The sequence below is a fragment of the Palaemon carinicauda genome, chromosome 43, assembly GCF_036898095.1.
Source record: "Palaemon carinicauda isolate YSFRI2023 chromosome 43, ASM3689809v2, whole genome shotgun sequence".
Taxonomy (NCBI): Eukaryota; Metazoa; Arthropoda; class Malacostraca; order Decapoda; family Palaemonidae; genus Palaemon; species Palaemon carinicauda.
Window position 1 is genome coordinate 15,119,417 of NC_090767.1, and position 26,512 is coordinate 15,145,928.

Consider the following 26,512-nt stretch of genomic DNA (forward strand, 5'->3'; position numbering starts at 1 on the left):
TCCATCAAAGACAATATGATTATCATCAATTCTTAAGAAAATGCATAACTGGACTACAACACATACTTCAGCGATTCGTCCAAAGCTTAAGACAAGAAACTGAAAGATGGACGAGGTCTTTCAGTTGCCGAAATACATCAGGAGAGAGATTTCCTCTATACGTGTTCTAACTGTCTGCTTTGTTAGAGCAAGTTCTTTTGCTTTCCTTTCGATGCTTTCATCTCCAAGAGGTCTTGCATGTCAGTTGCAAACTGGCAAAAACCTTGTTTGATTTGTTAAATTTTATGGGATATTTTCACTAGTTATTCCTAAACACATATTAAAGAGTACTGTATATAAATTTAGAATTTTACTGAGAAATGATAGAATATTAAAGAGTATAATAGAATTCTTAAATACTGTACGAAAAATAAGTATATTAATAAATCATATTTTACATTTAAAAGTGTGTATAAAACCTTTTAGCTCAATTTCAGTGTACAACAGGAAAGGTATTGAAGCAAAACAGGTATACCAGGATTTTCTAATAGCAAAACGTACTCATTGTATTTCAGGTCATAACTTTAAGATTAACCTTAGACTCTTCCAGATCCTGATATGGCAACACTCGTTCATTTTCCCTCTTGTCTTCCAGGTAGTCAACATTAGGTGTCGCAAGACGAAAGGTCAATGTAGACTTAAATGCGTCATGGTCAGTGATGGTGGCGGGGACAAGACCTGTTTCCTCATCAACACTGCGGACATGTTCCTTTTTGAATGTTGCAATGGTAAGTCATCTCTCTCTCTCTCTCTCTCTCTCTCTCTCTCTCTCTCTCTCTCTCTCTCTCTCTCTCTTTAGCCTTCTACCTGACCCCGTTCTTGCTGCCTTTCTTCCATCTTAACTATCACTCTACTTACAATATTTTCTCCCAGTGGGACCTTGGTACTAAAAGGCTTTCCTGGCCCCAACACCCAACTCTTATGAATGAGGAATAGATTTTACAAGATATGTTTTTTATATTTATAGCCATAATATAATTATTATTATAATCTAAGACAAATAAAACTGTGTTTACATTTATGTAAGTAAATTATTGTAAAAATAAAATTTTTACAGAATAAGAATCTTTTTAATCGCTTGTTTCTCGAAGTAATCGACCTTCGTCTCCCGCAGGTGTTTGACAACTGCGCCGTCACCGTTATGTTTTCGGTGGAACCGTATGCGTTTGGACTTGAGATACAGCCGTCCAGGAGGATAAAGATAGACCGAGACACCCCAAGATGACGCCTTCTTGATCTATCTCTCCATGTTCTCGCCTACTTTCTCGCTTCGAAAATGTTAAGGAGAAGGTGAGTGACGATCCTTGCTCTTCGTAGCTGCTTAGTGTCATCTGTGTACTTTGTAGGGTACACTGTAAGCATTGCGAAATGGTTTTGACAGATTCTCTTTTTGTCACTTTTTAACTGTCTGCTTTATCTTCAGTCCCAATTCCTACCCTTCATTTTCCTGTCCATCTTCTTCTATGTTTAAACATAAATACAAATTATATTCCTTTATAACTGGTGGCGGGGAAGACCCACTCACATGTGGGTCAGCTCAATGCTCACTTTTGGCTTTGGCTGTTTTAATCAATTTGCTTTTTCTCATTCTAGATAAATGGGAAATACAAAAGAAGTTATTTTCTGGATAAGCCAAAAATGTGCGATATGTTTTTGTGTAAACCTGCTGTATTAATCTAGTCCTTCTTGTGACTTTTTTGTTTGTAAATCATGATTAAAAAAACACAAATGTAAAGGTAAACAGATCAACTTGAGACTATTTAGATTCTTATACAGTTGATGAAGAAGGTTAAGAATTTTTTTATTTATGTCTTAAAATTGATGTGTAAGACATCTATTTCTGAAAGGAAAGTTAATACACAGGGCTATATGCGACAGAAGACATCCAGTAATGGTTTGGGTGTATCATCTCAACACCTCCATAGAATACGAACACAGACGACGGTGTCTAAGACAAAGCAGGGTCTATGGGTGATGTGGAAATTCAGTTTTTGAAAATGACATAATAGAGATGGCTGAACGGGTTAACTTCCAATGAATATCTAAATAATAATTATATATATTACAAGAAAAGGAATTCCAGTTTGTACAGATTTTTGTAGAAGAGACATCAACTATGTTTGAACAATTGACTGGGGAAGGAATACAAGAATGGTTTTAGAGGTATTTAGTGACACCATGACAGCCCCTTGAGGACCAGATTTTCAATTAAAGAGGAACAGAGATTTAGCATTTGAGGAGAATGACTCTCCCACAAGTCATGGACATTCTGACATTGAGATATCAGTTGACATCCTTGAGGTTTGATGAAACCTGTATTGAGAGAGGGATACAAGAGCCATTATCTATGTGTCCCTTCCCCGATTGCCATAATTTCATAAATTTGATTCTCAAGATTAGTTCACCAAACTTGTAACTGGGCTCCATAAGGCACTCGAAGAGTTTGAAGACCCAGGCCTACATGGCTTAGGAATATGAAGTGTGAAGGAGGTGATGAATAGAGAAGTAGTGATTTAAAAGCTCAAGATAGAGACGACTGGTGAAATCTAACCGAGGCCCTTTTCGTCAATAGGTGTAGGAGGAGACGATGATGTTGGATACATTTGGAATTAACAAGTATCAAGTCTAAGGACCAAGGAAACTATAGAAAAAAGGCTTGACCAGGAGTGGCAGGTTTAGATCAAATAAGGATGTGGTATTCACTGTCAAATATTGTTATTATTACTAGCGTAGCTACAACCCTAGTTGGAAAAGCAAGATGCTATAAGCCCTGGGGCTCCAACGGGGAAAATAGCCCTGCTAGGAAAGCAAATAAGGAAGTAAGTAAACTAGATGTCTAAATATATATCTACTCTACTAAGACAGACTCATGTCAGCCTGTTCATTAAGAAATTTTCTGCAAGTTTGAAATTGAGTCTCAGTCTCCCTTGGCAGCTTTTTTTCCTTCCTGTAGAGATATGATTTGCAAATTGACATGTGAGGACCAAGTATTTACCAAATTCTAAAATCGATCAAGACAAAATTGATATGATTTCCTTTATGAGATACTACTGCTAGAGAGTTACTGGGTCTTTTGACTGGCCAGACAGTACTACATTGGATCCCTCTCTTTTGTCACAGCCTATTCTTTCCACATTCTCCTCTGTCCTCATGCACCTGACAACACTGAGATTACCAAACAATTCTTCTTCACTCAAGGGGTTAACTACTGCAGTGGCTACTTTTCTCTTGGTAAGGGTAGAAGAGACTTTTTAAGCTATGGTAAGCAGCTCTTCTAGAAGTTTTTATAGTTTGTTTATATATATATATATATATATATATATATATATATATATATATATATATATATATATGATTTAATCTAATGTTACTGTTCTTGAAATATTTTATTTTTATTGTTTATTACCTCTCATGTAGTTTATTTATTTCCTTGTTTCCTTTCCTCACTGGGGTATTTTTCCTTCTTGGAGCCCTTGGGCTTATAGCATCTTGCTTTTCCAACTAGGGTTGTAGCTTAGTAATAATGATAATAATAATACGAACCAGATTTATTACCAAAATGTTATTCTTAATATAGTCTGCATATCTTTCAAATCATTAGAATTCAATCTAAATTGTGGGCGTTGTATTCATGATACAAAGAAATGAAGTGTACTTTGTAGTATGGTCTTCTGATTGGAGAAGTTAATGCTTATATACAGAAAGTTCATTAATTGTTTTAATATTCCTAGACTTAGAAATAGCTCACTTATTAGATTTCAACTATAAAAATAAAACAAAAGGTTTTCCTGCTCGTCACAATTTGCAAACTAGACCATTGATCCGTTGACTTTATTCACTCCAAAATATGTAAAACAGAGCATTGAGGACTTTGGTTATTATGTAGGCTGCAAGAACATTCTGTAATGATTTTGATATTGAAATAAGTGATTCCCAGAACAGAATCAGCAATGGAGAAATTACAAAAGACATGCCATAAACCTTCGCCCACTATAAAAGAATTCCTTCACTGACCTAAAATACAGTGAACACTATGGAATGGCAGGTCATTCAAGTACAGTGTAGGAGAATGTGCTTAAGGGCCGCTCATGAATGGCAGAGGCAAGGGACAGTGACATTGCCCTATCAAACGGGACAATGCCCTAGAGAGACCATATAAGCATATGATCAGTGCCCAGGACCCCTCTCCATCCAAGCTAAGACCAAGGAGGGCCAAGCAATGGCTGCTGAGGACTTAGCAGATAGACCTAATGGCTCCCCCAAAACCCACATCCTTAGTTCACAAGAATGGTGAGGTTGCAGCGACCAAAGAAACTATGGAGTTTGAGCAGGACTCGAACCCCAGTCTGGCGTTCACCTGTATTGTTACACCCCTACCACAGAGCAATAGACTTATTCCTACCTAGCAGTGACTACATACATGTCAAGAAAATGCATTTATATGAAAAACTAATTTATTACCAAGATATTTCTCTTGTTTTGGTCTTTGTTTCTTTCAAATCATTTGAATTCAATCTGAATTGTGGTTATTCTATTCATGATACAAAGAAATGTCTGCTAATTGGAGAAGTTAATGCGTACAGTATATCCAGAAGGTTGATTTCACTGTTTTTATTATATTTAGACTTAGAAAGGACTTACATTTTTCTAACTATCTAAAAAAACAAAATGTTTTTCTGTTCGTTACTATTCGCAATGTAGACCGTTGGACCGTCGACTTTATTTACTCCAAAGTTTGTAAAACAGAACTTTGGTTATTATGTAGGCTACAAAAACATAAATTGACACTTGAATACCTACAAGTAAACCTTAATATTAACCCTATTTGGAAATTTCCAACCCTTAACCCCCAAGGGTTATCTTTTTAAAGCACATTTTGCAGTATATTTTTTTCAAGCACATTTTGCAGTATATTTTTTTAAATTGCTCTAACAGCCTTAATTTTCATCATAGAGAGGTCAGGTTGGTCTCATTCTCTTGGAAAATGCCTGAAGTTTCTCAAAAAAATTATCAAAAATATGCAAAAGATAATTTTTATAGCATTTTTTTGCAAGGACGTACCGGTACGTCCATGGGGGTAAAGGGATGAGTTTTGTGAAACGCTCCAGTACGTCCTTTTGGGGGTAAAAGGGTTAAAATGCATACGTACTCTGTTACACTTGTATAAGTATAGATTTTGTCTAAATAATTAGTTATGTTCCAAAAACAGGCCACACATTTAAGTGATAGTATTGTCCAAGTGTCTCCATCTGCTGGTGGTGAATAAAAACGAAAATCGAAAGCAAAACTTTAGAAAAGTGGATGACTTTATCAAGATTCTTTGAAAAGTTCAGAATTATGCTGGAAGACTAAAAGAATGATTAAGATATCATTAAAAATAATATTCTAGTAATGTATTTTGCTTTTATTATCTGTGTTGTCTTGAAATATTTTAAAAAACGTGACTAAAATGTTTTTCTTTTCCAGGTGATCGGCATCAGTACATAGAAGAAGACTTGCTAAGATCACTGAAGAATCTTCTGGTTTAGATAATGACATGAAGAAGCCATAGATAATTACACCTAGAGTACATCAAGAATCCACGTAGCTACAAGACCTCTCTCGTCTATTACGAAAGTCGCCGTTTTTTACTTTGATAGTTAAAGTATTTTGGTATATAGATATGTGTGTGTGTGTGTGCGTGGTGCAAGATTGTTTGAAAGTACTGTATGCTTGTACACCAATGATTTTCAATAGTTGAAGAATTCACAGGTTCATACATGGAAAGCTGTACGTTTGCAGCTCAGTAAATGAGTGTGTGTGTGTATTGCTTGAATCATTCTTCATACTGAATGATATGGACATACATTTATTCATTATCAGCTCCTTGCTTTCCCAGGATCCAAATCTATTATCCTCAACTGTTCCTTCATTATCTTTCAGTAGGATTTTATGTTTCAAGTCCTACTTAAGGATTTTTACAGGATTTCAAAAATGTCTTCCACAAGTCTCTTCAAGTCTTTTTCTTGTAATGTCTTAACCATTTAGTTATGGCTCATTTTCCCTTTGCTTATGTATACACCAAACAGCTTGGCCTATTCTTTACAGATTCTCCTCTGTCCCCATACACCTGACAACACTGAGATTACCAAACAGTTCTTCTTCACTCAAAGGGTTAACTACTGTACTGCAGTTATTCAGTGGCCACTTTCCTCTTGGTTTAGATAGAAGAGACTCTTTTAGCTATGGTAAGCAGGTCTTCTAGGACATTCCAAAATCAAACCATTGTTCTCTAGTCTTGGGTAGTGCCATAGCGTCTGTACCATGGTCTCCCACTGATATGGGTTAGAGTACTTATGATTGAGGGCACACTCAGGCGGATCTAGGAAAATTTGCCGCAAGTCAATTTGCTGTATGGATGTTTTGACGCAGACATTATGTTACTCACAGGTCTGGTAATTGCTTGGACCTCGTATACACTGACTCCCCTGGCGTTATAACTGGTAAGGTTGGTTCTCCAATTGGGACATCTGATCATGCCTTGATTTCATTATTAGTGAAGACTGAGCAGCCTGTCCCTGATATATCATATTCTTGTAAAATTTATATGAAATTCCAAGCAGACTGGAATGGGATTTTACATGATCTTTTGTGCTTGAATTGGTCACAATTATATAATAGTGCAGATCCTGTTGTCCCTTTGAATGAGAATATAGTCAACATAATTGATAGGCGTATCCCTTCTCGTGTGCTAAGGTACCGAGTGAAGGACAAACCGTGGTTCAATGATGATTGTAGACGTGCTTTTTTTGAGAAGCAGGAGGCCTATCAACTTTGGAAGGGTAACAGATCAGATTTGACCTGGAACAACTATACTCAGCTTCGAGCTTTTGCTCAGAGAGTTTATGCCTCAACTGAAAAGGAGTACAATTTAACCATAAAAGAAACACTTTCTGGTACAACTCAGGAACATAAATGGTGGTCTACCCTTAAATCTGCACTCTTTGGTGTAGATGCAACAGTTCCTCCTTTACTTAAACCAGATGGCTCAGTCACTCACTGTCCAAAGGAAAAGGCAACCCTTTTGGCTGATGTTTTTGACAGTAAACAGAGTAATGAAAAACTTGAACTTCCTCATTCCTGTTTTCCTGAGGCTAAACTAACTAGTTTAGCTTTTCGATCTTGTGAGATTAAAGCTCTGTTGATGGACCTTGATGCTTATGGAGGTGTAGACCCAAATGGTATTTTTCCTTTGTTTTTTATAAAGACAGCAGATTTCTTAGCTCCAAAGTTATCTGTTATTTTGCGCAAGTTAGCAAGAAGAGGAGCTTTTAGCACTAGTTGGAGAATTGGTAATGTTACTCCTCTATGTAAATGTGTTTGTGGTAGCTCAAGTCCCACTGATTACCGCCCAATTTCCATAACTCCCATATTATCTAAAGTTTTTGAACGTCTTCTGGCAAAACGTCTTAATAGGTTTGCTGAAGGTAATCATCTACTCCCTAGTTTGCAATTTGGTTTTCCTAAAGGCCTTGGAGCATGTGATGCCCTTCTTACAATCTCCAATGCTGTACAGAAATCCCTTGATTGTGGTCGGGAAGTTTGTATGATTGGCCTTGATTTTAGTGCTGCCTTTGACCGTGTTAATCATGAGGCCCTTGTTTTCAAACTGAAACAGTTGGGAGTGGGTGGGTCGTTTCTTAGCATTATTATTGATTTTTTAAGTAATAGATCTCAAAGAGTTGTTGTTGATGGGTACCATAGTGATTATAGGAATGTGATATCCGGTGTTCCACAGGGTAGTGTTCTTGGCCCATTACTTTTTTTACTATATACACATAACATGTAGTTTGGCCTAGAAAACAAGCTTGTTGCATATGCAGATGATGCTACTCTCTTTGCATCAATTCCATCCCCTGAATGTAGATCTAGGGTTGGTGAATCCCTTAATAGAGATTTAGCTAGAATTAGTGCATGGTGCAAATTATGGGGTATGAAGTTGAATCCTAACAAAACTCAAATTATGATTGTAAGTAGGTGAAGGACGGTGGTTCCTCAACATCTGGATCTCAGTATTGATAATGTTTCTTTAAATATGTATGACTCTTTCAAAATTTTAGATGTTATTCTCGACAGTAAATTTACTTTTGAGAAACATATAAGGTCTGTGTCTTCTTCAATTTCACAAAAAATAGGCTTATTGAGAAAGTCTTTCAAGATTTTCGGTGATCAATCTATTCTGAAGAAGTGTTTTAATTCTTTCATTCTACCTTGTTTTGAGTATTGTTCTCCTGTCTGGTCTTCAGCTGCTGATTCTCATCTTAATTTGTTGGACAGAAACTTACGGTCTATTAAATTTCTTATTCCTGATCTAGATATTAATCTCTGGCACCGGCGTTCAATTAGTTCATTATGTATGTTGCATAAGATTTTTCACAACTCTGACCATCCTTTACATTCAGATCTCCCTGGACAATTCTATCCTGTTCGTAATACTAGGCAGGCAGTTAATTCTAATAGCCAGGCCTTCTCCATCACGAGGCTCAATACTACGCAGTACTCTAGAAGTTTTATTCCAGCTGTGACCAAGTTGTGGAATGATCTTCCTAATCGAGTGGTTGAATCAGTAGAACTTCAAAAGTTCAAAGTTGGAGCAAATGCTTTTTTGTTGACCAGGCGGACATAGTCTTTTTATAGTTTATTTATGACATATTTGTTTTTGATGTTGTTGATAGTTTATTATATGACATGTCTGTTTTGACGTTGTTTCTTATTTTAGAATGATTTATTGTTAATTTGTTCTCTTCATTTATTTATTTCCTTATTTCCTTTCCTCACTGGGCTATTTTTCCCTGTTGGAGCCCCTGGGCTTATAGCATCTTGCTTTTCCAACTAGGGTTGTAGCTTGGATAGTAATAATAATAATAATAATAAAGCGTAAGAGAAGGCATATATATATATATATATATATATATATATATATATATATATATATATATATATATATATATATATATTTGGCATATTTTTTTATCTTATTTCATTTGTAGAGCATATTGTTATATTTATTTACTTTGATTTTCAATCATTTGTTTACTTATGAATATATATAAGAAAAGAAATGTAGAACAGAAAGATTAGAAATAATGAAGGTCTCACACTTTAAGTCAGACATTTTTTAGAGTTATAATCTTTATTTCTCAAGACATTGATCTCTTTCGATGGGTAACAGATATTTGCAGCCCATTATGGAAAACCTCCAACTCCCTGTTAATTAAAGTCCTTTCATACACTTTCCAAAGACTAATAGGAAAAGTGGGCGGATCTTTACATGGACGAGGTCCCCTGCCTCTCTTTTGCTCCTATACCCAGTTCTAACAATCGATTACGTCAGAACTGTTTCGGACCTTCACCGGGTATCCTCTGGTTTTGTCCTCGCCAGGCATAGTTCACCCTCTTTCGGGAACCAAGGGCTTCGCTCCAAGTTCTATAGATGTATCATTGGTGTCTTGAGGAAATGAAGGAATGAATGATTTGATGTTTCTCTGGCATCCTGACATCGAAGGTCATTGACGTCTTGAGGCAAAATGAATGCGAGTGGCATAAGGAACTCCACTTTCGTATCGAAACTACAATCGTTTTGATATCAAACCTTAAACCCAGTATCTGTCACCTTTCTGCAAGCATTGTTACAGAAATAACTAGAGGGGCAATCAGTAGAACGCAGACCTCCCCCGCGGCACCTCATTTCTCAGCCTTTTGCTCGACCATAAACCTGACCTTCTAAAACTTAATAATTTCCAGCTTTTTACATAACAGTTACCCCTTACTAGTTTCATTACTCTATGATTAAAATTGTGGCCAGGAAACCATTCACAAAATAACACACAGAACACAAATTCCTTCCAACTTCGTTTGGCGTAGTTAAAAAAAAAAAACGGCCTGTTACATTTGCGAATTGAAAAAGCTCAGATAAACTAAGAAAACTATCTGGTTTAAAATCAGTCATTAGATTTTCAGGTTTTAGGGGCTTGAGTAAATCTAAAGTTGTTTAAAAAACTTATTGTAAGATTCTTATCGTCTTATTCGGGAAGAGACCGTAAATTTGGGGGAGCATACATGTCTTATGTTGACATGTAGAATACATAACTGATAGAAGATTTTAGGCTAAACAAGTATTTCATTGCATGCCCAATCAACGTTCTATTATCATCCTCCACCCCACTATCGTAGAAATTTACCCTTTTATGGAAGCGTAAATTCCTTGAGACTTACATGACCAATTCTTGATCTAGGAATAGGAGGGGTAATTTCTTCCTTTCGTCTCCTTCTAATGTTTCTTGGTAAGCTTGAAGTTGATGGCGTGAGAGATTGTCAGTTTCAAATCATCCACATGCAGCACCAATCGATGATCTTGAAGCTATCTGATTCAAGTGTATTTTCTATCATATTTTCTAATTCATATTTTACAAATAGATATCATTTCATTATTACCTCCGCCAACAAAGTTGGAAGGAGGTTATGTTTTACCCCATGTTTGTGTTTATTAACAGCTTCCTGGCCTCAATTTTAATCGTAGAGTAATGAAACTTGCAGGGATTAACTTATGTAAAAAGCTGGAAATTATTGAATTTTGGAAGGTCAAGGTCACGGTCAAGCACAATGTCCAATTCACGTAAACAGCCATAAGTTTGAACATCATTATTACAGAGACTTCAAACTTGGTTCATATTTGAGTGTATGAAAATCCACACCAATTAATACATGTTAAGGTCAAAGGTCAAGGTCGAGAAATAAGCAGCCGCAGCGGAGGTCTGCACTCTACTTAGTGCTCCTCTATTTCAGTACTGTATGCACTCTGGCCTTACAGTTCGTATCAACAATCTGATAAATCTTTCCCTCATGTTTCCTTAGAGTAATCTATAAGCTTATTACATCTGGTGCTTTCAATTGTGTATGGAATCATAACGGTTTAAAATAAAGCTAAATAATAAAGACCTTTCGGTCTTTCATTTCTCATTTTAGCAATGACAGAAAACTGCAATTTCCGGCTTTGCGGAAAAATATCCGTACGGCAAATTGTCTTGCGGCAAATTTGTTTACGGCAAATTGTGCGGCTTCCTACTCGGGCACAGTATTCTATCTGTGTCCTTATTTCCTTTCCTCACTGGGTTAGTTTCCCTATTAGAACCCAGGGGCATCGAGCATCTTGATTTTCCAGATGGGGTTATGGCTTAGCTAGTAATAATAGTCATAAAATGATCTTTTGTCCGGAGCAGCAGTCTCGTCCTTCCAAATAACGATAACTTCTAAGGAGTGTCAGTTGATTTTTGAATGAGTTTGAAATCAAATGAGTATAAGAGTTCCACGACATTTTCCTCATTTCATTTGAGTGAAATAAGGGTTTTTTTTATTAGAATAAAAACAGGTCTATTTAAGATCCTAAGGAGAGCATTGAATAATGTAAGATACTGTATAAGCTAATTGTACAGTTAAGATTGTTCTTGTGATCATGGGAATATTTACACGTACAATTCACGTACAGTAGAATATTATCTTGTTGATCTTATTGAGATAATCAGTGTAATGTGTGAAAGGCTTTTGTAGGATTTATTTGGTTCATGTTTCATATTTGCATTTTATGAATATTGTTTGTTGAAAAATCATTTTTATAAAGGTACAGAAATGCCAGTGAGCTTATGGATTTTTATGGATGTTGAAGGAAGGGGGTGTGACTGTACTTGAATGGTTGGTGAGATTGTTTAATGTGTGTTTTGTGTTGTCAATGGTACCAGTAGATTGGGTCTGTGCATGTATTGTACCACTATATAAGGGTAAGGGAGATGTGCATGAGTGTTGTAATTCAAGAGGTATTAGTTTGTTGAGTGTAGTTGGAAAAGTGTATGGTAGAGTACTGATTAATAGGATTAAGGATAAAACAGAGAATGCAATCTTGGAAGTACAGGGTGGTTTTAGAAGAGGTAGGGGTTGTATGAATCAGATTTTTACAGTTAGGCAGATATGCGAGAAATATTTAGCAAAAGGTAAGGAGGTGTATGTTGCGTTTATGGATCTGGAGAAAGCATATGATAGAGTTGATAGGGAAGCAATGTGGAATGTGATAAGGTTATATGGAGTTGGTGGAAGGTTGTTGCAAGCAGTGAAAAGTTTCTACAAAGGTAGTAAAGCATGTGTTAGAATAGGAAATGAAGTGAGCGATTGGTTTCCGGTGAGAGTGGGGCTGAGACAGGGATGTGTGATGTCGCCGTGGTTGTTTAACTTGTATGTTGATGGAGTGGTGAGAGAGGTGAATGCTCGAGTGCTTGGACGAGGATTAAAACTGGTAGGCGAGAATGATCATGAATGGGAGGTAAATCAGTTGTTGTTTGCGGATGATACTGTACTGGTAGCAGACACAGAAGAGAAGCTTGACCGACTAGTGACAGAATTTGGAAGGGTGTGTGAGAGAAGGAAGTTGAGAGTTAATGTGGGTAAGAGTAAGGTTATGAGATGTACGAGAAGGGAAGGTGGTGCAAGGTTGAATGTCATGTTGAATGGAGAGTTACTTGAGGAGGTGGATCAGTTTAAGTACTTGGGGTCTGTTGTTGCAGCAAATGGTGGAGTGGAAGCAGATGTACGTCAGAGAGTGAATGAAGGTTGCAAAGTGTTGGGGGCAGTTAAGGGAGTAGTAAAAAATAGAGGGTTGAGCATGAATGTAAAGAGAGTTCTATATGAGAAAGTGATTGTACCAACTGTGATGTATGGATCGGAGTTGTGGGGAATGAAAGTGATGGAGAGACAGAAATTGAATGTGTTTGAGATGAAGTGTCTGAGGAGTATGGCTGGTGTATCTCGAGTAGATAGGGTTAGGAACGAAGTGGTGAGGGTGAGAACGGGTGTAAGAAATGAGTTAGCGGCTAGAGTGGATATGAATGTGTTGAGGTGGTTTGGCCATGTTGAGAGAATGGAAAATGGCTGTCTGCTAAAGAAGGTGATGAATGCAAGAGTTGATGGGAGAAGTACAAGAGGAAGGCCAAGGTTTGGGTGGATGGATGGTGTGAAGAAAGCTCTGGGTGATAGGAGGATAGATGTGAGAGAGGCAAGAGAGCGTGCTAGAAATAGGAATGAATGGCGAGCGATTGTGACGCAGTTCCGGTAGGCCCTGCTGCTTCCTCCGGTGCCTTAGATGACCGCGGAGGTAGCAGCAGTAGGGGACTCAGCAGTATGAAGCTTCATCTGTGGTGGAAATGTGGGAGGTTGGGCTGTGGCACCCTAGCAGTACCAGCTGAACTCGGCTGAGTTCCTGGTTAGGCTGGAGGAACGTAGAGAGTAGAAGTCCCCTTTTTTGTTTTGTTTCTTGTTGTTGTCGGCTACCCCCCAAAATTGGGGGAAGTGCCTTTGGTATATGTATGTATGATATATAAGGGATAAGGTTTTATTTTGTGTAAAATACTTGAGTATATATGAAGTCCAAGGAAGCTTAGATATTTTATATATTATAAAGGATAAGGTAATTATTTTGTGTAAAATACTGTAGTGTATATTGGAAATGTGAAATATTTACCATCGATAAGATGCTGAAGTTTATTGAAAAGTCAATTTATTGTTGAATTAGAAGAAGGTTTGGGTCCATTTCATCTTTTAAAGATCAGCCGCTTAGGAATAGTTTCACTTCATTCCATCCATTTTGTCATTTCTAGAAAGCAAATGTTCATTTCTCATTACTTCTTGGGAAAAGCAACATTCATCGTCATTTTTGTTTATACTCGGACTCCACGTTTCAACTTTGAGTGAATTTCAAACATTTTGTATGAAAACATTGCTCATATTACACACACGATTATACATATTGACATCAGGGTTCTCTAGAGAATACTCTGCCTGTATTGGCAGAATTCCATTGTTAATGGTTTTTTTTCATAGTCAAGTTAATGGTGAATATTATAATGGGTACATTAAGAGTTTGTTATCCATTATAGCCAACTTCTCTTGACCGTTCTAAAAAGCTCGCTGGCATTTTCTGTACATTTAATGTCCTATATTTTGTATTTCATGTTTAGATTTATTATTAGCAGACAGAACTCATTTTAACAAAGCAGAGATTCTATTTTAAACTCACATTTGAATGTTTACCAATCCTGAAACCACATGACGATAGTGAGAAAATTCCAATTGAGAAAGGACTTAGACAGGGAGACCCTTTCTTGCCTAGATTATTCACAGCATTTCTTAATTGAAAATAAGCAGCAAATACAGATCTGGGGAATTTCTATGTCAAGAGAAAGAGAGAGAGAGAGTGTGTGTGTGTGTGTGTGTGTGTCGAGGCATAAGTAGTGCCTTGCAAGTGTTGGTACGCATTAAAGACGTGTTTTTCAACGTATAGGTCTTTCCTTATGTGCTGCTTTGCCGGGACTTGTAAGTCTGACGGCAGGGGTAGACTCCCCCACAATGTAACGTAGGCTTTGTAGATCGCCAGAGGAGGTGGGAGACGTGAAGAATTAGATAGGGACGACCAACCACCTCCTACCATTTCTGCCAATGAGAATTCCTTTATATATTCTTTCTCCAAGTCCATTTTACGAAGATTATTCTAGAATAAATCAAATGAGAAAGTGTAAAATACTGCACTTATTTAACAATTTCATAAAATCACAGATTAAATTTTTAACCAAAATAATATAAAAGTTTTCTGAGGTTAAATGTAGAGTTTCTCTTCCAGGGATTTTGCTGAGACATTTCAGAGAACAATGTAGAGTTGGGGGTATCATTATCATTATAGCAAACGATATCAAACAAAGTTATTCATTTTATGTTCTTAAGAAGATGAGTCTATGATGGAAGTCATTATTCAAGGCAGGATATAATTGTTATAAGATAGCATAACCAGAATGGCTAGTCAAATGTTTAGGCTATTCAGTAGTCAGTCTTGAGTTGTGGGAATGGATAGTTGGATAGTCAAATACCATATGAGAGAAGGATAGTTGTTAGCTAGCCTCATGTTAGGGAATAGTTGAACCAGATGGATAGTCGAGTATTGTACGAGAGAGAAGTTTTGAAGTATCAATATTAACCAATTTTAATCGAGATAACTTCAAGTGTTAGAAATGTGTTCTGTCTGTTAATAATCATCGTAGGATTTTGTATATATAAATATTCTTTATTAATCCCATTACAGCAAATGAGCAAAATCTTTTGAATTCTGTTTTGAAGTCAAATTTTGGTCAGGATTTTCATAGCTGTGAGCCTAAGTTTGACCTCGTAGATCAAGAGAGGACATTCTTCTTCTTGTAGTATGAAAAGGTGTTTGTTCACACTAAAGCCAAGACTGTTTCTGTGTCCGTTTCGTGAGATTAGGCTGAGAAAACCACAGGTCAAAGTGCCGGTGAAAAAGATAAAGCTTCAGAAATGTTATTCGATAGGTTTAAAAACTTCATTGTTTAATGAGAGACAGAAATTCAAACTTCATTAATTTTTCCAAAGCGGTACTGATATCAAATAGAGTAGTCTTTTAGTCTTGAATTTAATATATTTGCCTGATTAGTCTCTGAAATTTAATAATTATAGATCTGTTTGAATTTTTCTAAATATCAAGTGACCTTAAGTTAGTTTTGTGACATCTTAATTGCTCGAGCAATAGCCTGCGATACTTGGTCTCTTTCGCATGATATATTTAGTCACCCTTCAGGAGGTGAGGACATTGAAGTGATAGATTAAGTGGGATGATGTTTTATGTTCTATTTACTTTTGAATCAAGATGTTTTTGCTGAGATCAGAAAAACATTTTTATGAACTTCAGCTTTAGACCAAAAAGGGAATCTGTAATGCAGTAGTTTTTCTATTTGATATTATATTGTTAGATTACTACTTATCTGAATGTCGATTTTTCATTTGTTTTATTTATTTAGCAGTGTAGAGGATTTACAAAAGTATAGATTTTTAATAAGTTTATGATAAAATGTTTTTCAGGCAATTTATTTTTGACTAGGTAGCATTAGCTTATGTTGTGATCACTTGATTATTATTACAAGAATACAAACCCTTGTTTACTCCGTTTTTGCTTTTCTATGACCAGAGTTTTAAGGAATTATTGGGATTCTGGCAATATTGTTTGCGTGCCAATATCTCACCCACTTCAAGCGGAAGTAGGTATTGCCACAGTTTAATCCTGTTCTTCGTGCTTAACACACTTGTCTGCTCAAACTGCTATTCAAATCTTTATGCTTGCATTTGTGTTTTTCTCTCTCAGATATGATGAATACAAAGGCTTCAAAGTATATATGAGAGCTGGACCTGGCCTTGAAGGTTCTCCTTGCAGCTCCTCCTTGGAGGTCGACCTACATCCTTTAAGAAATGATGGTTAAGACCAGAAAATTTTGCTATTAATGATGCCAATTTGATCTCCCTCCCGATTTCCGCGTTTAAGGAACTATCTGGTGACGGGGCAATTTGTTACCCTGTATGGTACGGGCAGTTTGCCTTTTTCATCCGAGGACTTCTTCTGGAACCCTTCCGAGGACTTCTCCTGGACGCCAATTCCTTTTAAGGACTTCTCCTGGACGGCTGTTCCTTCTGAGGACTTCTCCTGGATGCCTGTTCCTTCTGAGGACTTCTCCTGGATGCCTGTTCCTTCTGAGGACTTCTCCTGAATGCCTGTTCCTTCCGAGGACTTCTCCTGGACGGCTGATCTTCCAGGGACTTCTCCTTGAAGCCTGTTTTTACCCAACTTGTTTGTAATAACAAGTCAAATCCTAGAGAGCATATCTAGAAACACTCTCTTTACTAACGAGAAGTGCTCTGAGTTTTTCCATTGGGAGAAGTGTCGGCTAGAGCCCCTCCAAAGACCTTGATGTCCGTGATGTTGCTTTGACTCTAAACATTCTGCAGGAATCACTCGTTATTTCAGGTGTTTTGTGCTAATTTTTGGAAGAGGTAACTTCACCGCACACTACCTGAAGGACTGCACCCACAGATCACTAGATACATTCTCATTGGGTCCAGTGGTGGCTGATAACAATGAATTTAGAAGCTCATAGTTCAACAGAGTGACTTACGTATGGTCACGTCTTCAGCGGAGTGAAAGAAAAATGGATTGGATTTTCAATCTACTGACCTGTCCTCCCTTTGGAGTATAAGTATAGAAAACCACTTATGCAGGGGAGAACACACTGAGTATGTTTTTATACATATGAGAAATCTACATAAAAATTGTTTATAACAGGATACTCACTCTTGTTCTCTTGCTTGAGGGTACACTCAGACACACTGTTCTATTTGTTTCCTTATTTCCTTTCTTCACTGGGCTATCTTCCTTGTTGGAGCCCTTGGGCTTATAGCATCTTGCTTTTCCAACTAGGGTTGTAGCTTAGCAAGCAAATAATGATAATAATAACAGTGTTTGATGGTGGACTAATCTCTTAATTATATATGAGGCCTGACATCATGACCTTGGCTCTTTTTTCATGATAATTTTTTTTTATCTGTGGTTAAAGGGTCGGACAGATGCCTTACATAGCACTAGGACATCCTCTCCCCTAAGGAAGATTCCCCTATATAGGACGAGGGTCTGTATTTGCAAAGGAACAAACGACAGAGTTCAAAAGATCATTTGTATTTTTCTTAACTGTACCAACCTGAGTCGTTTATATTTCCTGCCTCATCCACCTCGCAAGTCCCTGAAATTCTGTTCTTGGAAAAGCAACAACTGATTAAACACTTATAAATAATTCTGGTTTATATAGCTAGGAAAAATACAAATAATTTTCTAAGAATTTGTATTTTAAAACTATTTTATTATTGTGAATATTACGATGTTTATAAGGCTGTACTGTATAGGATTTTGCTCATTGCTGCAGTGCGAGTTTTGTATCAAAATGTTTTTGTGACTTAATTTGATTATTGTTAAAGAGAACTTTTATGTTGAAGTCAGTTTGTTATGTTTAAAATCTGTAATTTCTTTTGGTATAAGACTGGGTTTCAACATTCTAAGACTGAGAATTATTTCTTATGGACATATCAACGATGGAGATGGCCAAACCCCAGACATGACTAAGGACATGTCTGAGGCCTTTGTCCTGCAGTGGACTAGAAACGTCTAGGGTTTTTTTTGTATGTAAATGTATTAGTAATGATTTGCTAGTTAATGAGTGTGAAGGTAGATGTATAATGTTGCATTTTTATTCCAAGTTCTGAAAATATGTTTACAATAGTAGTTAATTCTTATAGAACAAAAGCAAGATAAAACAATTTTAAATGAATTAATTAGATTGTAATATTATTAATTATAATATTTCTAGGCCCATTATTAAAGCATAATCATAAAACTAAATAAGATTTGAAATTGAGTCAAATGTCTTAATCACGCCTAACGTGATTCCAGTCTTATGCCAAACGAAATACCATTTTGTAACTGACATTGCCATTGTATCGAGTCTAAAGTCTGAGTTCTCTTCCAGATGTAGATGTAGATGATTTGGAAAGAAATAAAGGCCAGTGGCCGCACCTCAAGGGGCTGATCTCACGGAACGCGCAAGGCAATGCTAAAGACGTCCCTCCCTGCTTGCCAGAGGCCTTGCAGTCGTCAGACTGTGCCGGAGTTACTCCCGTTGCTATTGTGGTATGTGTCTTTTATCTATGAATCGGAGAATTGATTATCTAATAACTGTTTTTGTTATTGGGAGAATGTATTCGCTATATCGTCTTCCATTTGGTTAATATTAACTGAAATTGGTTGTCTCGATTTAGGTAAGAAAGTTAAGTTATAGCTTGAGATTAAGCTGTTGAAGTTTCTATCCTTTATGTAAAGCTTACGTAGATATATAATTCTAAAGGGTGTCTTTTTGAATGTCACTGAAATAAAGGTGATCTAAAACTTAAAAAGGATTTGAGGAAAATCTCGAGTCATAATTATAATTTGACTGACTGTCAGAGTTTCAAATTCCACTAATAACAATGCAACGTTGTTTTTATGAAATTATGATTTGCTAAATAAGTTTATTTATATTTTGTAGACTTTCATCGATCAAAGACCATCTATAACAATGCTAATTAGTATTCCTTTTAATGAAAAAACAGTCATTAATTCCAAAGTTACATAATAATGGTCTGAAGAAATACGATACGTGGAAAGTATGATAAAAACGCAAGTACAGTATTTGTGTCCTTTATCATGGGACAGAAGGTGTCTTCCTTATCAGATATCGTCTAGAGATGATTTCAGTTTTGCCGTATATTCTAATTCCTGTAGTGATGTGTAAAGTAGATTCTAAGTCCAGATTTTATGAACATAGTCTTCTGAAAGCAAAAGAATTGGCTGTGGGTTTTCCACATTGCTTTTAGTATTGAAATACTTGGATAAACTTTATATATTCTGCTATTAAGAGATTTACCAGAATAATAATGTGTTTCAAATGTGACTTTATTTGTCAGGCAATTGGGTGTGTATTTATAATTAAATAGATTGATTACATATGAATATTTGTCTACTTTTTATGAGAAATATCTGTTTATTAAATTTGAATATAAACACTTAGTGTACGCCTAATTAAACGTAAGAATTTTGGAATGTAGAATCACTTTCAGGTGAAAACAAAATAGTTAACTAATTCGATTAAATTATACCATTGCATCTGAAGCAACGAAAAACCGCAAAGAATGTGAATTTAAATTTGTTAATTCTCAGACATTTTTAATTTACGATTGCGACTTGTCCCACGAAGGGCACGGAAGAGTTTTGCACATTCTTCATTACATTTAGGTTTTTGAAAACTTCCGAGAGAGAAGACCGGCATCACCCTATACATGTCCGATACATCGCGCGCGTTGTTCCTCTGTGGGCGATCGAGTGAGGGAAAGTGAACAAGCATCTCTGTTGCATCAGTTCATCTTGAGTTGATGCAACAACCTTTTGTAATGTGAAGTTATCTGTACGTGTATTTTGTATTTTGATTCACTGCTAATCTGCATCGAATGGTGATGTGAATGGTCGTTCTGATTCTGAGTAGACTCGTTGGTTTTTGTTCGATTAAGCGAAGCAGAAGTTATAGTCTTGGGAAGAAGCGTGGAGGCTCAATATGACGATGTCTATGTCGTGTATTGGAGTCTTTCTATAGATGAGGAATGGTTTTATATGTTGCTAATGTGTAGTGTGAGGGCTTTTCTAAAGCCAGGTTGTGTTTCTTCTTGAATATGTTCCTAGGAAGTTTTGATTTATAAGTAGTCTGCTTTGGTCGTAGATTTTTTACGTTCTTGTAAATCTACGTGTAATGTGGAGAGAATATATTCTTCAATATTTCTTTTTTAATTGGTAGTCATCAATGAAGAGTTTTATGTTGCCAAGTTTACTAAGATTGTATAACAGAGTCTGGTGCTTTGGGAAATAGAATTGTTCCGTCGTTCTGCCAAAGGATAAAACGTGATGTACTTTGGAATCCGTACATTATGCTAATAATGTTCAAGCTGTTTCTTTTGTTCTCAAGCCATGAACATTTAGAACACAAGAGGCTGATATAGAACAGAAATCTATAGAAAATAATTATCAAACAATAATTTTATGTTCTTAAAACTCAAAATTTTTTTAAGAAGAGGAGTTAGAAAAGAACTCAGTTTTCTTATCAGATTGAGGTAGATAAGAGATTGATAAGTTCATAATAAGGATTCTTTTTATTTGGTCACTGTCAGTCAGTTTACATTATGTCAGTTTATCATGCAAGTTATAAGCCCCCAAAGAGTGAGCTGGCATGACAGATGTCTATCATATTATGATTATAAAATAGTTTATCAAGATATGTCATCATATTGCTACACTGCACTCATGTAGGACTTGCACAGGAATTATCTTTGAAACTAATTAGAATAGAATGCGGTAAAATAGGAGGAATAAGACACCTAATTTAGAGGAGATAGAAACAATGACTTCTAGAGAATTATTGGGTCCTTTGACTGGTCAGATAGTACTACATTGGATCCCTTTGCCGTTTCAGCTCATTTTCCTTTGCTTACAATACACTGAAAAATTCTTATTCACTCAAAGGGTTAACTACTGCACTGTAATTGTTTAGCGGCTACTTTCCACTTGGTAAGTGGTAGAAGAGACTCTTTAGCTATGGTAAGCAGCTCTTCTAGGAGAAGGACACTTCAAAATCAAACCATTGTAGTGCCAGAGCTTCTGTACCACGGCCATCCACTGTCTTGGGTTAGAGTTCTCTTGCTTGAGAGTACACTCGGGCACACTATTTTATTTCCTTATTTCCTTTCCTCTCTGGCTATTTTCCCTGTTGGACCCCTTATTAGGGCTTATAGTATCCTGCTTTTCCAACTAGGGTTGTAGCTTAACTGGTGATAATAAAAGTAATAATAATAAGTCAGAAGAATATAGTTCATTTGAGTTAATATCAAGACAAAACACTGGTCTATCTGACTTCTGAATCAATGGGGAAATAGATAGTGATGATTCGAACTTGATGAGAAGAGACAAAGAAGCGTTGGATAAAAAAACTTGGCGTCTCATCCATTTTGTAGAAGTTCTTTGCTGATTCCTGTTCTTAGTTTTGGTCAGTCTTGCAAATCAAAACTGAGATTGGAGAGTAATTTTTCTAGACAGTAATTAGAAATTCATCTCCGTAGTATCTTTGGATTCCCTTTCTTCACTGGGCTATTTTTCCCTGTTGGAGCCATTGGGCTTATAGCGTCCTTCTTTTCCAATTAGGGTTGTAGCTCAGCTATTGATAACAATAATGATGATAATAATTATACTAATACTTGTACAGTATTTCTACTGTTATTTCTTGTTCAGGAATTTTGTATTATCTTCTGGCTTTTACAAGTTCCCCACTAAACTTCTTTCTTGCAGAGCTAAGGAATTTACTATATGTTTCCATTAGGAAAATGGAATGTTGATTAAAAAGTATGTTTAGACATTTTTACTTTTCTATATTCATCTCTTGTATTTCTGTACTTGTATAAACCCTCAAGTTGTTGGGAGATTTCTTTCCTTCCATGTGTCGGTGCGGTTAACATTGCCCCACTCTTGTGTGGAACACAAGTTCTTTGCACTGACACCCGTACGAAGAGTTACTGTACTTAAAGTCGACTAGAGGTTGCGAGGGTTCTTCATGATTGGTAAAATTACTGGCTACACCACCTATCGCACTAACTGCGCAGCCTCTACAACATTTACAACGCTCCTAGAAGGCTAAATTCACTGGCTGTTCTACCATCAATCAGGGACGAAATTGATGCCGAGTTCCAGCGAAGGGATGCTTTTTCGTGCGTCATTTTTCCAGCTTTCATCATTTGCCCCTTTTTCTTTCTAAGCAGAAGTCAAAGCTTAACTCTCTTCCATCCGATGTCACTTCCATCTTGGGTTATTTGTGAGTCAGTTGTGTCTCTTGATGTCTGGTGCCTTCATGCAATAAGGGAATTGATTATTGTCAAGTCTAAGGAAGATACCACGTCTACTGTCCTAAGAGTATCTCTCTATTTCTGATAAGGTCCAGAAACTTGTTTTGCTTTCTGTGCATATCATAGGTGTTTTCCACTTGTGTTGAATCAAAGTGAAACATTACCCAGTTTTTCATTTTCTTGGACCAAACTGGTTTCCACTATTAGATCAAGACTATCTTTGGTCATCATTGAATCTTGAGGTTAATCTTGTCTTTGTATGGAGTCAGAAAGAAATAAACACAAGATTTTCTTATAGAAATATGTTCTATTTTGCTCCTTTTCAGTCATGGGTTTTGACAAATGTATTAGAGGCTTTGACCTTGGTATGTCCTCTCAGGATGCAGTCTTTGGTGCTTTTACTGCATTGGGAAAGTGTCAGGTCACCTTAGAGGATATTTTGCTGGTTTCCTCCCCTTCACTTGCGGGTTTTTCGATGGATTTATTATATCCTAGTTTTGCAGAGTTAATTCATAGCTGCTTACAGTACATCAGATTGAAATCCTTGTGTGTTTTCAGTGATGGTCTAGAAATGGATATTTTATGCTTCTGTATCACTTGGTCAATATTGTAAGAGTCTCTGCCATGCTATGCGTTTGTCTTACAAGACAACTTATCTTATAGCTCCAATGTCGAACCCACAGAAGGATGTTGTCCTTTGCCTCTCTGAGGTCTTGACCTGAGCAGTAAGGGTCCACTGGGTACCCTCGTACAATGTGTTATACTGTTTGTAGTGTTGTCCTAAATGGGAATTCAGGGTTGGTGGCTAATCCCCATTTGTGTTAGTTATCTCCAACTTTGCCCACTTTCGCCCTTGCTCTTTTCAGGGTTACCCAGTCCTTCCTGGTGAGGGTTGTTTTGCTGGACAGGCCTTTGTTTAGGCTGGGCAACACCTCATTGGATGGCCGTTGGTCGCTTCCCGCCACTTCTCTAGCCTGTGAGCAGCTGATTGTTTTGTTTCTTGTCCATCCACTGTTGCAAAGCTTTGTTGGGATTTCAGTCGTCACCTTCTTCGTGGTGATTGGACACTGGATGCCTGGGGTCATTAATTTGTTTATTCTTTTCAGTTTTTGCTAGCATTTCTTGTCGGGTGGTAGGATACTGGCTGTTTTATGTAAAGGTCGTAAAGGGGTTGATTTTACGGTGCCAGTAATAATCCGACAGGATTTACTTAGCTCTGGGTCTACCTTATGCGCATGGCGTGATCTTGGCCCACACTTATGCTCAGTACTCCACAGTAGAGTAACAGAGTGGCAGGGCTTTTTGTCTCAGAGTCTCAGGGTTTGTTCTTCTGTAGCTGGTGTTGGCGAATTTGCTGAGGCGGCTGTTCCTAGTTGCTACTTTATGTTTGCTATTGTTTGTGTGCTCTTAAAAGGAGAGCGTTCTGTCAAGGGTGACACCTAAGAAGACTGGGTAGGTGTGATTGTCCAGTTCTTTCTCAATCCATTTGATCTTTAGCTTTCTGTTTGCCTCCATACAGGTTAAACCTTTGTCTTCCTTGTAAATGATGAAGAAGACCTTCTATTCAGTCCTACTAATAAGGTTGACTGTGATGTTAACTGCTACATTACTTGCAGTCAGGTTCTTCGATTCTTGGTATTTGTGTATACCAGAGAATAAAGTCTGCTTTAACCTTTTTTGTCAGCTTAGGTGATTGGTGTTTGTGCCTTGAAAAAACATTTTTGTGTTTGTGCAGTGGATAAGGCATGTTGGCCATTCCAAAATTATGCTGTTTACTTTGTTTTCTGTGAATATGTTATTTATTTTCACTTCCATAAATATAGTATTTGTTCAGTTTCAAATTGTTGATAAATCATTTCTCCATTGTTCTGGTGATTACTAATTCGGTTGTGGGTTGGTGAAATTGTCTGTAGCCATCCAGTTTCCCGTAAAATAGAAAGAAACGAGACTGGTGCAACAGGACGTTGATCACCATTGTAGGGTTGGTGATAATTTTGATAACTTTTGTTGATGTTCTACATTTGCCAAGAGGAACCTATCACTGTCTCTTGTTTGCAAGAGTACAGTGAAGCTATTTTCATAGTGAACAAGGTTTTAGAATGGTGGCCATCATCATCATCTCCTCCTACGCCTATTGACGTAAAGGGCCTCGGTTAGATTTTGCCAGTCATGTCTATGTTCAGCCTTTAATTCAATACTTCAAAACGCATTCTTGTCCGTCTCTACCATCGCATAGTAGTTTGCTTGCTTTGAATCATTTGACGTTGTCGTTTGTCAAATCGGTCAGTGCAGGCCTCAAGCTTTATGGCAAGTGCTTGTCTTTTGTCCTTTGTCGCTTGTGAATCTGTTTCCTTGCTTGTTCTGCATGAGAAGTTTGTAGTACACAACTATTGTCTTGCTTGTATGAAGTGATGTACTGTGAAGCAGCTGGTTCCCTATTTCTTCTCCATGCATCTTATATATCTTCATTAGGTTCTGTCAAGGGTGACACTTAGACTCCTCTTAATCAACCTATAAAATTAACGTTAACTTTGAAGTCAGATCTTTCAGTTCTTAGCATTCCTTTATGCCTGAGAAACCAATCTGCTTTGACCTCTCTCTCTCAGGTTGATTGTCTGTTTGTGTCCTGAATAAAGTATGCATTTATTCATACTATATTCATACACTCCCTGGCATGAAAAAGCTATTCAGTTTCTTTGCTTTGAATATGCTATTCATTTCATGTTCCCTGGATAAGTTATTCAATTTCTACTGCTTGAGTATGATAGTAATTTTTTGTTCCTTGAAAATGCTATTCGTTATCTCGTTAATTCGAGGTTCTTCTGTCTTCCTTCTTGATTAAAGACTCTGCCATTATTCCGTTCCCTTGCTACCAGCTGTGTATTTATGTGCGGCCATTCTGTTTCTCGTAAAATGAAAAGAAGAGAGAGACTGTTGTCACCTCTGGTCAGTTGATCAACTATTTCAGTTGGCATTGGTGAATCATACACCATTGATACCTTATTTTATACTCTCTATATTTACGAAAATAAACTTATTGCTCTGTCTCATTTGGGGAAGTACTGTTTATAGTTATTTGCTAATTGAAATCCTTTCTAATGTCATATGAGCTTTGATTGGATGAGGTTTTAGAAGGACGTCCTACTGTGTATAGTAGCTTGCTTCCTTCGAGTCTTTTTGAGTAATCATATATCAAATTGTTTTGTGAAGACGTCAAGCTTTTTATTAAGTGACAAGTTCCTGTCATTTTCCTTTGGATTTGCCTACAGTTGTCCTCACAATCTTGGCCTGTTTCTAGTGAGTCTGGTTGAAGGTTCGTTGCCCAATACCCATACACCTTTGTGTGTGCTTGATCTTGGGCACACTGAAGTTGTCTTGTTTGTTGAATAAAACCATATATCGCATATTAATTGATCCTCTTTTGTTTTTTCTCTATATTTTATATTTCCCCATTTTACCCTGGTGCAATCTGGCCCAATCTCCTAAATCCAGATCTCATTGGTGCAAGACTGAAGCTTGTTCTTACACCAAGATAAGAGTAAAGGATTTTTCAATCTTGTTATATTCTCGTTGCTTCTACAATGTTGACATCAAATTGATTTGGAAGATCTCTGCCTATTTCATCTGCTAGTGGAGACAGGGACTTTGGCATTTCCTCATGAATAGAAATGACTTGGCGATGACTTAGAAAGGACTTATGATATTACCTTATTGAAAGCCTGAATAGAAATCTGTTATTGAGTCTTGGCACAATTATTACCAATTGATTAGTCGTGTTCGTGGGACTTTATCATCCTCTGGTTTATATCCTCGCCCAAATTGGTTGCTGTTCTTTTTGCACCCTTCCTAATATTTTGTCTGTTTAATGAAGTTTGATGAATATTGTAGAAATAAAGAGATGATTTGCTTCATTCCTGGAAAGTTTACTCGCACAGATAGAGGATTTTGTCTTGAAATTTGTCCTCCTTGTTTGGAATGTGCCGCTGTGTCAGCCAGTTGAAATGAAGATCATTGTAAGATATTTAAATTGATACGATATCAAGGACAATCAGAGATTTCAGACGGCCATTTGTTAAAACCGCATAATTGGAAAGGG

The 26,512-nt window shown here is 36.9% G+C and overlaps 1 long non-coding RNA gene across 3 annotated transcripts in view; it reads left to right on the top strand.

Moving 5' to 3' along the window:
• Window positions 1-26,512, top strand: part of LOC137633623 (uncharacterized) — a 187,838-nt gene that overhangs the window by 20,298 nt on the left and 141,028 nt on the right. For 2 of the 3 annotated variants that reach the window (XR_011042311.1, XR_011042313.1), the window contains exons 4-6: window positions 635-767; window positions 1,154-1,329; window positions 5,506-5,980. This is a non-coding gene — a long non-coding RNA (uncharacterized lncRNA). Of the gene's footprint in view, window positions 1-634; window positions 768-1,153; window positions 1,330-5,505; window positions 5,981-26,512 lie in introns of those variants that run through there. The other variant, XR_011042312.1, reaches the window with a different exon arrangement.